Raw genomic sequence first — 15339 nt, 5'->3', positions numbered from 1 at the left:
GTGTTGTTTACGCGGCGCCTCTCCGTTTGCAGGTTAAAAATAAACGCTTGTTTTTTTACCATGAATTATAATTATTATAATTAATAATAACAACGATATTTGTTTGCGCGCACGGCGCAAAACGCGCGTATACGTTTGCACACTTCACTCCGCCAACGAAGACGACACTTTTCCATTGCAATTCAATCGCAATGTATTTAATTTACATCTGCTAATTTGACGTTTTTCAATTAAGAACAGTTTTTCCTTCATTCGCGACGCATTACGGCGGTCGAATGCGCGGGCAATTCATCGCGTATTCCCAGAGGCGGCCGTGCCGGCGGTAAATTATTTCCCTGCAGATCCTGTGATCGTGAAGGATTCCCTTTGCCATCTATCGCGGGTAATCCTATGATATACAGCGCGACTCGAAATCGCACTTTATATCGCTCGCGTTGTGATAATGTTTCTTTTCTATCTTTACAAACAGTTTAAAGACAAATGGTTTTCCGATAAAGCGCTCCGCTACTACAAACAGCGCGACTATTGCCACGACAATTAATTCCGTCGATGCGAGGACTAAGAGAGAGAGAGAGAGAGAGAGAGCGCGCGCAGCGATCACTCTTGAGACGCGACGAGTGCATATGGAGCCCGGTTTACCGATTAATTAAGCGCGATCGTGCTTCGTTATCTAAAATAAACTATTTTTTTTTTTTTCGCCGCAGTTACTTGCGCGGCGATCAATCATATTCTAATTAAAAGTACATCAAACGCTATTCAATCGCGTGCGTCTATTATTCCGATATTTCGACGCAACCATCAAGATAATTACAGATCGCTAGTGTGTGTGTGTGTGTGTGTGTGCACGTGTGTGTGCACGTGTGTGTGCGCGGTCCGAATATCACCGTGGGCTGTATTGGCATTCTCCGTTCGCGTATGTGCACACTTGGAAACCGATATTCCGCTCCTGCATCGGCGCCGTTGTCGAGGCGCCATAAATTCGCGTTCGATTGCACACAAGCACGGAAAATGGATACGCGCGGAGTCAAGTGCGATGCCGGGGCGCATTTGCCTTATTTGCACGGGCTTTCGGGCTATCGTGTGTCTATCTGCAGATGCCACGGAGATACTGTCCATATTTCTCGCTGACGAGCATCAAGAACATGCACGCCTCGTTAAAACGCGGCGCGTGACCGAAGTACGAGATAGCCCGCGGATGGAGAAAGAGAGAGAGAGAGAGAGAGAGAGAGAGAGAGAGAGAGAGAGAGAGAGAGATACATGCACTCGTCGTTAAAATTAAATCATCATTATCTCGGCGATGGTCACGCTTTAATTGACTAGTTGCTTCGTAAAACTCACTCGGAATTTACAAAGTTAAAGTCCGAAGGACTCGGAATCCGGAATCCGAGAGCAACTGGAAGAGGAAGACTTATCGCGAAAGCGAGTCCATTCGAACGGGACTACGTCGAAGACACGACTTTTAAATCCGCGGTATAAGAAAGAAATCACTTTCTCTGAATCTATTTCGACGAACGGGATTCTAGCAAGCGGTGCAACGTGTAAACAATTGTTTCCATCGCAATTTATTAACGCAATTAATTCCGGGCTCGATCTTCACCCGCTTGCTTATTTTGCAAGCGGGTCGGTTTATCTTTTATTCAATTTCTAATTACTCTTGCGCCCCTCATCTTTTAATTCTTAATTATCAACTTAAAAGTCACGAAGCGGAGGGGGCAAAGAAGTGATTTATGTTGCGGCGTAGTTCCGCATACTAACTCGCGGTCTAAAAGTGTATTACTTAGGTAGTATAATGCACACGCTGGCATCTTGAAAGCAAAAGAGAGCGAGAGAGCGAGAGACAGAGAGAGAGAGAGCGAAAGGGTTGGCGGTCTTATTACTGACCTACAATCCCTCGACGAAGTACCTAGACCAAGTCGAGCAGTATCAGGTGCTCCCGCTGCGTAATAATAGGAAACCAACGGAGAGTGCAACAGGAAGGCAGATGGTATAGGCAGAGAACCGCATGTAACTTCGTCCAAGTTGCCGATTGATTATCGATATACCTAGCGCGCAAGTTTTCACTCTATCCGTGCGCGTGCAGCTGTAGCTTGTATCCAACACTTAAATCACATTCTTAATCATCGCGATCGGGCCCCGTTTTGATGCGAAAAATATAGTTGTGTTTTTAAGGCGCTGTTCGTGCAAAAACGTACTTTATAATATATCTATTTATTTTTTGCATCGATCCTGCAAATTAAAATTATTGCGATTCTTTGAATACAAATTTAGATATGAAGAAGTGATAAAATATGTTTCTTGGAATATTTACTGAAACGTCTCGGCGCTTCTATAGCTTTAAAGTGTATTTGCTTTCTCGCGAATGGCTTTTGAAACGCATTTCGCACGTGCGGTCTAGCTTGATTGCCCGCAACACGCTTTCGATTGTTAATTATTATAAAATTATGAGATTATTAATAACTCAAACGTTCCACGTGATCTATCACACTATCTGCATCACCGATCATGAATTATGCGCAATTATATGCAGTTAATTAATTCAGCGATTATCAATTGACGCGAAATGTGACCGCCCGAACTGAGACCGCGGGAGAATAATGCCGGATCGGTTATCATTTTTCACGAGACTGACATTGTTATGGATCTCGTCTGTCGATTACGGCGTTTTTCCGTCGAAAGTTTTCCTAGACATGACATGGCAGCCGGCCAATCACGAAATTTCGACGGGAACGAATTTTATATCCGATCGCTCAAGCAGATGAGACCGCTATTCCACCGATATGATATAATTTATCATGAATTCGTGACCGGCATCCATTTATAGTGCATTTCGCTTTTAATTATTTTTTTTTGCCAAAAAAAAAAATGGAAAAAGTAAGAATATTTTACGATTCAATCTCCGCAATTGAAAATGTAATACGGGCATGTTTTTATAGAAATTTTTTTTCAAAATATTTCAGCACTTTTTTCAGGGTTTATTAAATAATTCCGATTAATTGTTTTTTTTTTTTTTTTATTATCCGGAACACGGACTCTTACAAAGGCTTTTATGAAGGCTAATGGAAGGTTGAATTAAATTCGCGAAAAAAATATAAAATAGAATTTGTAAGGGAAACTTTCTCGCGAGCGATGGACGATTCCATTTCCATCGCACATGTAATTTGCCCCGCGCGTATCCTTTATGGCTAAAAGAACAAACGTACTCGCATGCTTGGGGTTCATATTGACGAAGGTCGTGCATGATCTTCTTCACGTTTAATAAGGGTGCAGTGCTAACCTACGTTGTATAACTCGAGCCTTTTGAAGAGCGCTTTTCCCAAGTCAAGGCGGATCTTATATCTTTGTACGGTAAAAGAGGATTTAATTAAGCGGTTTATAATGTGCACATTTGCGAATTAAAATGAATTACGGCAAACTGTATATATAACGAGATGTATAAAGTAAAAAATGTGCAATTAATTTGTTGTAAATAAGAAATAAGTGGTTTCCACAAAAAATTCAACAATCGATAAAAACGAGAAATAACGCTTTTATCTACAAAGCTTTATTATCGAGAAACTTGATCGTAAAAACAGGAAAATTAATGATATCTTCGTATTTTTCTAAGTTTGAATGAGTTTTTATTGTACAACTTTGGCAATTAATAGAAAGATAAAAAAAGTACAATATTTTATTAAAAAAAAAAAATGTAAAATAATATCAGTTTAAATTCAACTTAATATGCGCCATTAAAAAGTTGTACATAAAATATCAAGCTTTTATTTCTTTCACAGCATGTCACATATCTTTATACATATTTCGATAGCTGTGATTGAGATCAATGACACAAAACTTACAAAGGTGACAATGTTAATTTTCCAAGTGTTTGAAAATCGATTTCTTCGAAAATAAAACGCGAGAGAATGTTATTCCACTTTTCGTCTTATTTTTGTACGAGAAAACTCTGTTTTTGTACTACAATTTTCGCCGCATTCTGTATATTCGAAAAATATTTAAAAAAAGGATTGTCATGTTCTGTCGAATTATGCAATGTAATCCTGAAAGATTGAGGATTGTGTTCACACAGGTGCATTTAAAACACCCAACATCCAACGATATGCGATATGTAAATTTGACGCGCGGAACATTGCCTGAAATAATGCACATGTCCCAGTGAGCGTTCTTTTTCTCTTATTTTCGCGGCTTCTATAACCGACCCGCGCGCTCGGTATAGAATTTTAATCACACCTTGCGCGCTCACATCGTTTTTTAACCTTTGCCAAAGTATCGGTTCGGCTATTTCAGTCCGACAATGTATCGCCGTTCCGCGCCCGTAGTTTTTTTTAATTCGTACACATCGACGAGAGAACATTCGCCGCTATTATTTGACTTATTCATGAATAAAATATCGACGACAAAACCGTAGAAATGTCGAGATAAATAATCCCGTGTAAAAATTGCAATAGCAATGAGAACGTACGTTTGATCGCAGTAATTTTAAATTTTAGCCAGCGCTACAAGCTCGACGAATCGAATCGATGTTCGCGGTTTGCTGCGTGACGGAAAATGCCCGGGTCTTGTCCCGGTGATATTCGGATATGTCATCTCGCGCTGTGCGAGATCCGACACACGCTCGGCGGATCGTAATTCCGCCGTGTGAAAGGGACGAATGCGCAAAGCTGCCGAGCTAATCCGGCCATCTGTCTAATTGCGCGGCCTGTTTACGCCGGCTTTGAACTTTCAGCATTACGATCGCGCAGTTTCCGCCCAGTTTCTGACGTTTATTACAACGGTTTTCGCGACTGCAGACCGGGATGAAAAAGAGGTGCATAATGCGGCGCAGCATCCCTGCTTGTGCAGTCGTGACACGTGCACCGCGAGTGTTGCGTGGGTCAGTATTAAGGCCTTGACGTAGAGTTTTGCGCGCGCGCGCGCGCGCCCCGCCGCGAGGATACCGTTTGCGGCTAAGTATTACGCGCGCGTTGAAAAATGCATAAAACTTTATGCGTCGTAAATGTAGAAGATTTTGCATATTTATGCCGCCCCGCGGATGCACGTACGTGCAATGCTCCCCCATTCAAGTCAATACTCCGTAGAGCCATTTTTAACGGACGAGCGGGAGGCGCGCGGAGGGAAATAGAAATGCGCGGAAAAATTCTTTCATCAGCGGTAGAAAAAAGTATCATCGAAAAGTGCTTCCGTGCATTTCGCCGGAATCAATCGAATGGAAGAAATATTTAGCGTCGGAGAAAGTTACGGAAATTTGAAAGAAGATATAACCGCTAAAGTACCGCGGGAAAATAAAGCCTTGTGGTTTAGAGAATTTAAAAGGAAGCCCCATCCCTCCCCGATTCGCTCACTTAAATCCACTTTCGACGATTTACATATTCTCGTGATGAAATTTGTAAAAGAAATCTATTTATAATTTTACATAATAGGAAGCATTTGAAAAATTGGAATATGACATCGCTGATGTATTTTATACACGTGTGTATTTCTATCTTTTGAAAATTTTCTCAGATATGTAACGTTTATAAATCGTTCGAAAGAATATTTGAGGGAAATAAATGAGATATCTGTAGATTTATTGCGAGTTTTAGTTTATTTATCGTTTTTATCAGTTTTATCTATCGTCATTCATTAAGTTTTGTAATTATTGCAAGATATATAGTCTTATGATCATGCGAATAATAAAACTCAATTACAGAGTTTCTATTTATGTATCACTCAAAAAAATGATCTTGCAATAATAGCTAAAATTTTCTAGGTGTAAAAAATTAACTAAAACAGATAAATGATTAGCAACTGTTGTGATATTGCATATGTAATTACTTAATCAGTTTAGATGACAGAAACAGAATATATATCTGTATTGTTTGTGAACTTTAAAAAGAAAGTTTCTCTAAAGCGCCTATCTATATAAGATCAATCACGTGTTAGATCATGCAATGAATAACATTTAGCAATGGTACCTAAATTTTTCAGAAGCTATTGCTAGAACATTATTGCTATAAATTCTATATGTGACAAACAATGTTTTCACAGATACGAAAAATAGCGATACATTCTTGTTGCGATATCTAGAAATCTAGCTACATCAGTGAAATATTTTTTTGAGTGTAATGCGATATCGACGAATTGAATATTTGTGTCTATGTGAGCCTACAAAAATGTTGCCGTGTTCTTTTAATTTCTGAGTTTACAAATTAGAAACTATTCTTCCTCATTTGAATTTCACTTTCCGCTGGTTTACTCCTATTTTACACCCATAATTTCGCAGAGAGCACTAAACTTTACAGCAGAAAGCATAATAACATTCATACGTAGCGTAATAAAGTAAACACTACGTAAATAGAGAAAACAATAAGCGAGACAGTCAATCGAAATGATAAACGAGTTACAACACATTCGTTAAAGAGACATAATCCAATATTGTAAAACATTGGTGTAAATAATAATCAGATAATTAAGGCATGTATCATGATAATGCATAAAAGAAATAATATTTGTTCATGCATCACTTAGAAAATTGGAGCGACAAATAATCGCAGACGAGATAATTAGCGACGCTGAAGGTTCAAATTAATCCTTTGCTCGCGCGATAATCAAAGCGCGCTGAACGCGACGAATGATTACGCGCACAATCGAATCAAAAGCAACAAGAACATACGCTCGTTCGCGTGTTGTGCCGAGACTGCCACGACATAAAGGTCGTAAATGTCGCGCGGCGAGTGGAAAATGGCTGCGTAACAATATACGCGGCGAGTAGGCGAATGGTACAAGCCAGTCGTGAGTGCACCGTGAAGTTGCACCACCCTTCATTGCTCGAAGCTGTAGTCAAGATATATTAACGTGCATTAGCATGTTTACCCGCGCGCTTCAAAGACTGCGCAAACATTTGGATAGGTCAGATACGGCGATATATCGGCCGCGCCAATTGTCCACCTAAATTATACTTGACATTTTTGCCGCAACATTACAGCCGGGCTTTCGAAAGGCGACTTTATTATTGTTATTATTATTAAATGTGACAATCTAGCGCAGTTTCCCGTTTCGCCGTTGATGCGATTAACGATCTTTTAATTCGATGCGGCTTTATCGACGCAGTGTTGAAAATTGTATTAGACGTGCATTATTGATCGGTGATCGCTTTATGAAGATTTCAATAATTGATTCATAATTCGTATTCGATATAATCACACACATGACTGCAAATTGCTGCCGCAGTGCATGTGCTGTCTTGGGATTTAAGCAAAGTTCGCACGGATTCCCGAGGGAACTCTCGACAATGCTCTTGAAATCTTAACACGTACACGTATCGGGAGCTCGTTATAATTATTATTCGCTACTTTCTTAACACTATTTTCGTACTTGTTCCTTTTTATTGGAATCGAGTTTGAAGCTAGCCGGATGAAAAATTGCGCTGCGCACACGAACAAAAAGTTTCGACTTAACGTAAATAATGTTCCACGCGCTGGCGTATAAATGTCAATGTGTAGGCAGGGAGCGCAACAAAAATACACGAGGCACTAGACAAGTGGACAAATAAGACCGCCCTTAGCAAGCTCATGCACTCTCACGAAGCAAGGACAGCAGCCGACAAGGATAGCGCAAAGGAAAACGCCGGCATGTCAGCGCTTATAAAGAATAACATAATAACACTGTGGAATAAGATTTTGTTCTACGTGCAACGTAATGGCATGCAAAATGTCATAAATACATGTTTGCTTGGCCGGCGGCATTCAGGTTGATCGGCACGAAACAGGAAGAAATCGAAAAGAAAACGCCGGCGTGTGGGCGTTCGCGAAAAATAAGACAAACAAAGTGCCAATAAATTTAGTTATTCTTTTGCGCGAGGTGACGGCATGCGAAATGCCATGAGAACACGAGATTAAAGAAGAAGGTAAGCGATAAGGGATTTTTCGTTACGAGACGCGCGACACGACGAAATTTTTCTTTCTCGGATAAAACGCAGAGGTTGCACGAGCGTATTTCGGAGGGTTTAAAAAATTTCACACTCGTGTGTCATTCATATAATATTGCGCAGTCGCTCGCTACGCGTAATCGCTTTCGCTCAGCGCCCGCTCAAAGCTTGCCGAGCGGATTGACGCGATTAGCGTGATGCATTTATGTGGCCGCACCGCCGGTTAATGCGAGCATTTAAACGTCATTAACCGAAGACTACGTCAGGAAGCGACTACGAGGCGCGCTTCGCGCCGACGTCACGGGGGCAATTATTAATAGCACGCACGTCTTTTTCGAGACGCGTATCGGCGGGCAGGCAGGGTCAGAGGTAACGACGGCAGCCAGGTAGGCAGGCAGGTGGACGGACAGGGGTTAGGTAGGTAGGTTACTCTCGTATCAGCCACCACCCTCCCCCCGCAAAAGCAGGAGCAGGCGAGGCACACCGGCAGGCGGCGGCGGCGAGTAACGAGAGAGGCGAAGCGCGCCGGCGGCGCGTGCAGCGGAGAGAGACGGCGAGTGCACGGCGCCTGCGTGCTTGACTCTCGAGAGCGAGCCCTCCGTCCGAAATCCAGGATCGCAGTCGCGAGCGCGCCGCCGGTACAAGCCACACGCAGGACGCGGCGAACGAGCAGGACACGACGACGGTCGCCGACCTGGTCCACCCCCGGCGGCCTCTGCCAGAGGGGCGCACCCTCCGCCCGCCCTCGCGAGTCGCGACACATTCGCTCCGCGAGAACCAACAAGTTCGGCCGCATCCACGAGGCGTCCCGGCACCGGCCGGCACTTCCGCCGCACGTTTCCTGGATCGTCTGGATCCTCGTCGTCGTTGCGTAGCGCGCGCCACGTCGCTTCGATCACGCTGGATCTCGCGTACGTGAAAATCGTGCGGCAGCGAGGAAATCGAGCCGCTGAAGATCCGCGACTTTTCCACGGCTCGGCGAGAAAATCGACGAGCTCGACGATCGGAGACGAGAGACGGCGATCCGCGCTCCGCCGATTGTGCTGCGAGTGCGAGAATCGAGATACCGAAGGGACCGATGACTTTGGTGAACTTTGGCTGCGATCGAGGCGGTGCCGATGGGATGTAGAGCGTTTCCAGCGGATCGGGATCGCGGCCGGCGAGAGGGAGTCGACAGGTGATTTTCCCGCGGATCTCGGCTTTCACGGAGGAGGCGTGAGAAATTTCGTTAGATCGAATAGAATTTGGATCGAACGCTGAGTGAATCCGGTGGGAAATAGTGTTGCGAGAGAAGACGGACGGGCAGTGGCCGGATGTCAATGAACTCGTGAGCGAAGCTCACGTCGGACAGATCGTGTCCGTGTGATGTAAAACTCGGAAGAGAGCGAGAGAGGAATCCGGCGAGCCGAGTTTTTCGCACGGCCATGTTCGACGATCGTCGGAGCTGATGAATTAAGTGAGAAGGACCGATATCGCGCGCCTTGTTGTCTGAGCGGGGATTACTCAGGCGATCGAAAAAGTTGAGAAGAATCCGGCAATTGCAGGAGGATCGAGAGCTACGCCGTGAGACAGACAGGGTGAGTTTTAGACGTTCATATTTAAGTAAAGTGGGCAATCGGAGGTGAGTTCGGGCTCGGAAGATGCGATCGGATCGTCGATTTCGGGACGAATAGAACGCTAAATGATCAATTATTTACTATCCCATCGTTCCAATATTGACGATCCAATCATACTAAGGCGGAATTATTTCACTCAATATTGAATCGCAATCGCGATAAGAAATATGCGTCTTAATTTTTTAACTGTATTAATTCAAACCAAATTGCAAAAACAATTCGCAGCGAGAGAGAATTAAAACGCATAATGAACAATCCCATTATTCCATTCTGTTTGTCGTCGCTATATTTGCGCGACGTTATTTGATTTGCATATAAATTTCCACGAAAAAGAAGCGAGCTGAAAATATGCTGTCTTATTGACCTCATGAATTATAAACCTCCTTTTTGCACAGCCCTATTTCTCATTTCTCCCTTTTCCGCGCTATAGATGTTAGTTTGAATAGAAATTTGCTATTATGCTTGAAGGGAATTGGCCGTGTCGGAGCGGAAACATCCCGCCTCATTATTTGTCCTGGTCATCGCATTCGCTCGGACGGCGACCGCGCTAATAAGGTCTTTCGACGTCGCATCGGACACCGCAACGTAAATTAATTTGCGGCAGCGCGTACATATTGGTGAGTCCGTCCCTTTCCTTTCCACTTTCACTATTTTCGCTGTAATAAATATTCCGCGAGAGTCAGTTAACGTTCGTTTTCGTGCGACGGATGCTTCCTGATTCTATTAGCCAAACACTTTACGATCTTCTTCCCCTTTTACGATCGCCGCTGTTCATTATTATCATCCAAGCCAGCCTGGTCTTCAATTTAACAAAAGCAGGGCGGAAAAAAAAACGTGTTGCGTGATTACACGTACATATTCGCTCGCGTGATATTGCTTGGAAAATGTAAGGGACACGGCAATGCGAGATTTCTCACGGCCGCTTACGGTCAAAGGTTAACAGTTTCCGATACAAATACATGTATATTCCGTTTTATTCTGGTCACACGACGGGGCATGCATGCCTCGTTTACGTCCGATATCTTCACTCTATTGGCAGTTGCCGCCTACTATCGCAAGCAGATATCGCGGGGCTGCGCGATTTTTATAGAACGTTCAAATGTACGCGCTGTAGATTGCGATAATAAAAGGCGACAGGAGCTGAAACTTACGAGTTGCTTAAAATAGCGCGTAGAGATGGTTTTTTAAAATAAGAAATAAGCATACATTCGTCGAAATAAGAAAATCGCAAAATGATGATTCTGAGCGCCTTTCGAAAAATCGTGCTCTCGCTTTTGACGCGCGTTTCGAGTTTTGCCGTCCTTTATTTCCCGTCCGCGAATTATCGCGATCGGTTGCGTCACACGCGGGGAATTACGGCGACGTGAAACTAACGTGCGCGCGAACGTACAAACAGCGTGTCCGCCGTCGCCGTCTATCCTTACGTCATGTACGCGAGTGTATGCTTTGGGATTAAGCGCTTGTATGTTGATCGCGAACCAATTAGCAGCAACAAAGTAGCTTTGTATGCAGCGGCGGATGGGAGAAGCGCAACGGGGGGGCTGGAAATAGAACGAGGGAATACAGTCGTCGTCATCGCGTGAGTATCTGCAGATATTTTTTTTATTTTCCACCCGCCAAGCATTTGCATCTTCTAATTGGCTCTGCGAACTGCGGTATCGCTGCAGTCGTCATTCCTTCCGAGCGTCCGCCAAGTGCATCGTCATTTATATCGCCCGAGATCGAGGCATGTAAGCGGATCATCTTGTCCGCCGTCAATTAAGATGCATGTCGCGGACACGGTTATTACTCTCTAATTTGCATGGCAAACGCGGGAATTGTGTGATATACATATATAATTCATCGACTAAATTCGATGAATTTTTGCGATACACTTGCGACGAACACTCGTATTAAGTAGTACACGCGCGAGTATTCGCCGACGCGCAGTCACACCGGTCGCAATATCCACAGCTCGCAGTTGGATAGAACGCGTGAAAAGCTCAAATGCGACGACAGCTTTGATCAAAACGGAGGGATGGATCGTCGGTGCGTTTTCCAGCGCTGAATTTTTTATCCGCCCCTTCAAGCCCGATTGTTTGCGATCAGGATTGTTCTTCTGTTCGTAAATCCACCGGGGCGAATGGAGCTTTGTCTTATCTGCATATATACCGGCGCGCCGCGCGCATTTTCTCAGAGATATGAAATTTAGCGCTTGATTTGGATCTTCGTGGGAGGCACGCAGCACGGTATCGTATCCATCTCGGCACTGATGCCCGATATAAACTTTTAAACCCGCCCCTTCTCAAATTTATTTTCCCGCGTGAAATATACATACGTCGGAAACTTTTCCATATCCGAACGCTCAGCGCCGCGCGCTTAGAGCGCACGCCCGCGTGTGGAAAATGAGTGATAGAGGCGAAGTGTTCGGAGAAAAGTTGAATAATATAAGTTCTTAGTGAAAAATTCTGCCGAAAAGTCCGCATTCAATACCTCTTCGGTCTTGGAAATGTCGAGAACGAAATCTATCGAGGACGCAAATATTTGAAATCTCTGCAACTGATTTTGCTGGAACAATCGTTCTCTTCTCTCCCAATTAGCAACATATTTATATATTCCTTTTTCACTAATTCGATTTTCGTGTATAATTCCGGAAAATGGAGTTTAGCGGGAAGACATCTTTGCTCAAATCTCCGAGAGAGACGCGATTAATTATTGCGACCTTCTTCTAATTCAATGAATTATCTAACGCTACCCGAATAGCTGCCAAATCACCGTCGCGTTCATATATCTTTGATCCTCATTCTCTTAAATGGGAATGGAAATAAATTTTGGGATCATGCATACCAAATTCCCATTCCGCGGAATTTGTCTCAGAACATTCCGCGGCCAACAACAATAATTTTGGTAGGCCATTATACGAAAAGCGACATAGAACGGATAGATGTTATTATCATGCTACACCGAGTGCGGCAATTCTTCGTTCTGATGAAGGCATTCTTGCTGCCGCATTTTCTATCGATTCGCGCCGCACGTTTCGCACATAAGGGAACTTCAGGGATCAGAAAGAAATACACACGTTCTCCTCGCGATACGGTCAACTTTCTTATAGAAATTTATCGAACTCTTCTTTTTTTTTTTTTTTAAATTTTTTTCACTACATATACGAGGTATCCCGCAATTCGCGATTTTATTTTTCATGTTATTGTCTGATCAATTTGCGGTTGATTTTTCTTTGGAGAAGAGATCGAGGATGGTCATCATTTATCGCAACTTTTCCATTTTCAACATTATATATCTTTGTAATTAAGTTCGAAAAATGATAACTCTATTGAAAGTTTATTTGAAATTAACTTGAAGAATATGATTCTATTGTTCTTCCGAAGCTTAATTTCTCAAAAGTTAAGTTAAGTCGTACAAGATAACAAGATACTTTCGCTCAAGAAAAATCGATACCAAATTCGTAAATGTTGTTAAAATTAAGATTGTTAGTGTAGAATATGTCCGGAATTTCCTAGACTTAAATCATTACTATTATTATCTATTAATTGCGTAAGATAAGATAGAATATTTTATTATTTTATGCGATTGATACACGATAAAAAGTACGAGAGCCACCATTTTATGAGTGGCGGTGATATTGGATGATATTTTTTCGATGCGTACTAATGCAACGTACTCTAAAAATGATTTTTCTTTAGCTTGTCAACCCGACATTAATCTTCCGCACATTCACATCACTGTCCGCAGAAAACATCTATCCACTTGATAATGGCGCCGGCTAGAGTACCTACACTTTGGACGATCTATAATTCGCGACAGGATTCGAGAAAAAATCTATTTATAATTTTATATATACAGCGTAATGCAGAAAGCGTTCGAAAATCAGAATACAAAACGCATGATATGTGTTATTTTTTAAACGTTTTCTACATTGCACAATATATAATTATGTATGCAACATTATGACGATTGAAGAAAATACTTGAAAAATCAGAATACAAAACGCGTACAAAGTACACATTAATAATACATTTGCATACGCGTGCATTCTGATTTTTCAAATATGTTTTATGTGTTGCACAATCCATAAAATTATAAACGGATTTACATCTCGAATTCCACAATGAATTATAGATTGTCGAAAATGAATTGAAAAACCATGAAAATCACTGAAAATTCTACCATGACATTAATTTTTTCCTCTCTCATTAACATCGTCTGAATTTAACGTCGTTCATAATCCACTGAATTCGTCCATGATTCGTGGATTTGCTTCGCGCAGCAAGACTCAGAAGCTTTCTGCGAAGCTTTCTTAGCGCGCGTCTCGCGTCTATCAGACAGAGATAACAATAGCTCTCACAGCCGTGACAAAAAACGACACGCAGTCCCTTTGGTATATTCTTTTTTTCGTAACATAATATATAATCTCTACAGCCTGAGGTTTATTTTGCCCCGTACGTTAACGTGGCACAAAGTAAGCAGGGAAGTATTATACGTGCACTGCTTTTTCTCCATATCCCATTTCCAGGCGTATGCGTTTACGGTTATAAAGCATAATGAGCATTCCGCGTGTTCCGCGTCCGAAAAATAGAGCAACAAGAATGCATTCATAAGCAAATGAGCGCGCGAAGAAGAAGCGGGCGTAATTCACGTCTCGGGGCGGCCTCTTTCTGATCTTCGCCGTTGCTTTTTTTTTTTTTCCGCATCAACTTGCGCCGTCAAGACGCAAGTATCGCTGCTTAAAGCGGACTTAACGCGGCCACGGTAACTCTACTTCCGACAGCGTCGCCGCCGTCGGACCTGAATACGGCGACACGTGAGACAAGTGGAACGGCTCGATGAATAGGCCGACACGCGACGCCAAGGCGCTCCTTCTTTCCGAGAGTTTCTCGTTAAAACTTACTGTACACTGTTGATGCCGGCGCGAGACTTCGTGCGACTTTTTCTAATCTCTCTTGTCGAACTATCTCGTTTTCTGTCCGTTACCGAAATCTTACGTAAACGGAGCGCTCTAAGAATATTAAAGCGGGAGTCGAAGAAGCGAGAATGCTCCTCGTGCGTTTCCATCTTTGAGACGGCGAACATATTCGCTGCAGATTTTGCGGAATGTCGTGATTGATTAATACGCGATTGTTAAGAAAATAAATTTATTACGAGGCAATCCCATTAAGATTTCCCTTTACACTTTTATTCAGATTGCAGCTGCATATTTCACAAGAGAGATCTTTTAGTTTTACGTGGAATATAATGATGACGAATGTGATGCAACAGAAACGCGAGTATCTGAGAGACGTTTGAAAGCGTCTGAAAAAAGTAGGACGCCTTTCAGACGTCTTTACGATGTCTCTTAGATCCTCATGTTGTCTGCAAAGAATATACTTTTCAATTACGCAAATATTCTATTTTAAAACCTGAAAGAAAAACAATTTTTCTTATGTCTTTTAAATATTTACGATCAAAAAATAATCTCTTAAGAAATTTTTTTTCAAAATAAAAAAACATAACAAAGCTAACGCAAGTATTTATATACTGCAGTGCGCAAGCAGATTATATCTGCATTCGAAACTTGGAACGTATTTTTCTCGACACTATATTCTTTAAGCTGATTAAGCACGATTTTTCAAAAAGTACTGAATCGATCGTTTTGAATTTTTTTTTAAAATACATGTCTGTTTCCGGAGCAAACATTGTATTATTCTGAATTAGCTATTCATAAATTTTTTTAAAATTAAAAAATGTTTTTACTCATCGACTACAATTACACAGTTTCATAATTGACAAAAATCCTCTGAATTCTTTCACATTATCTAACAATGCGCTTTTCTTGAAAGGTTATATTCC

The 15339-nt window shown here is 42.3% G+C and overlaps 1 protein-coding gene across 2 annotated transcripts in view; it reads left to right on the top strand.

The window, feature by feature from the left end:
• The first annotated feature begins 7960 nt into the window (after positions 1-7960).
• LOC105679601 (uncharacterized) overlaps positions 7961-15339 on the top strand; it is a 52580-nt gene continuing 45201 nt past the window's right edge. For both annotated transcript variants that reach the window (XM_067349019.1, XM_067349017.1), the window contains exons 1-2: positions 7961-9477; positions 9985-10133. The gene's annotated coding sequence lies outside the window, so the exon portion shown is untranslated. The remainder of the gene's footprint in view (positions 9478-9984; positions 10134-15339) is intronic.

This window comes from Linepithema humile, chromosome 2 (genome assembly GCF_040581485.1).
Source record: "Linepithema humile isolate Giens D197 chromosome 2, Lhum_UNIL_v1.0, whole genome shotgun sequence".
NCBI lineage: Eukaryota > Metazoa > Arthropoda > Insecta > Hymenoptera > Formicidae > Linepithema > Linepithema humile.
This window is presented reverse-complemented; position numbering and strand designations above follow the sequence as displayed.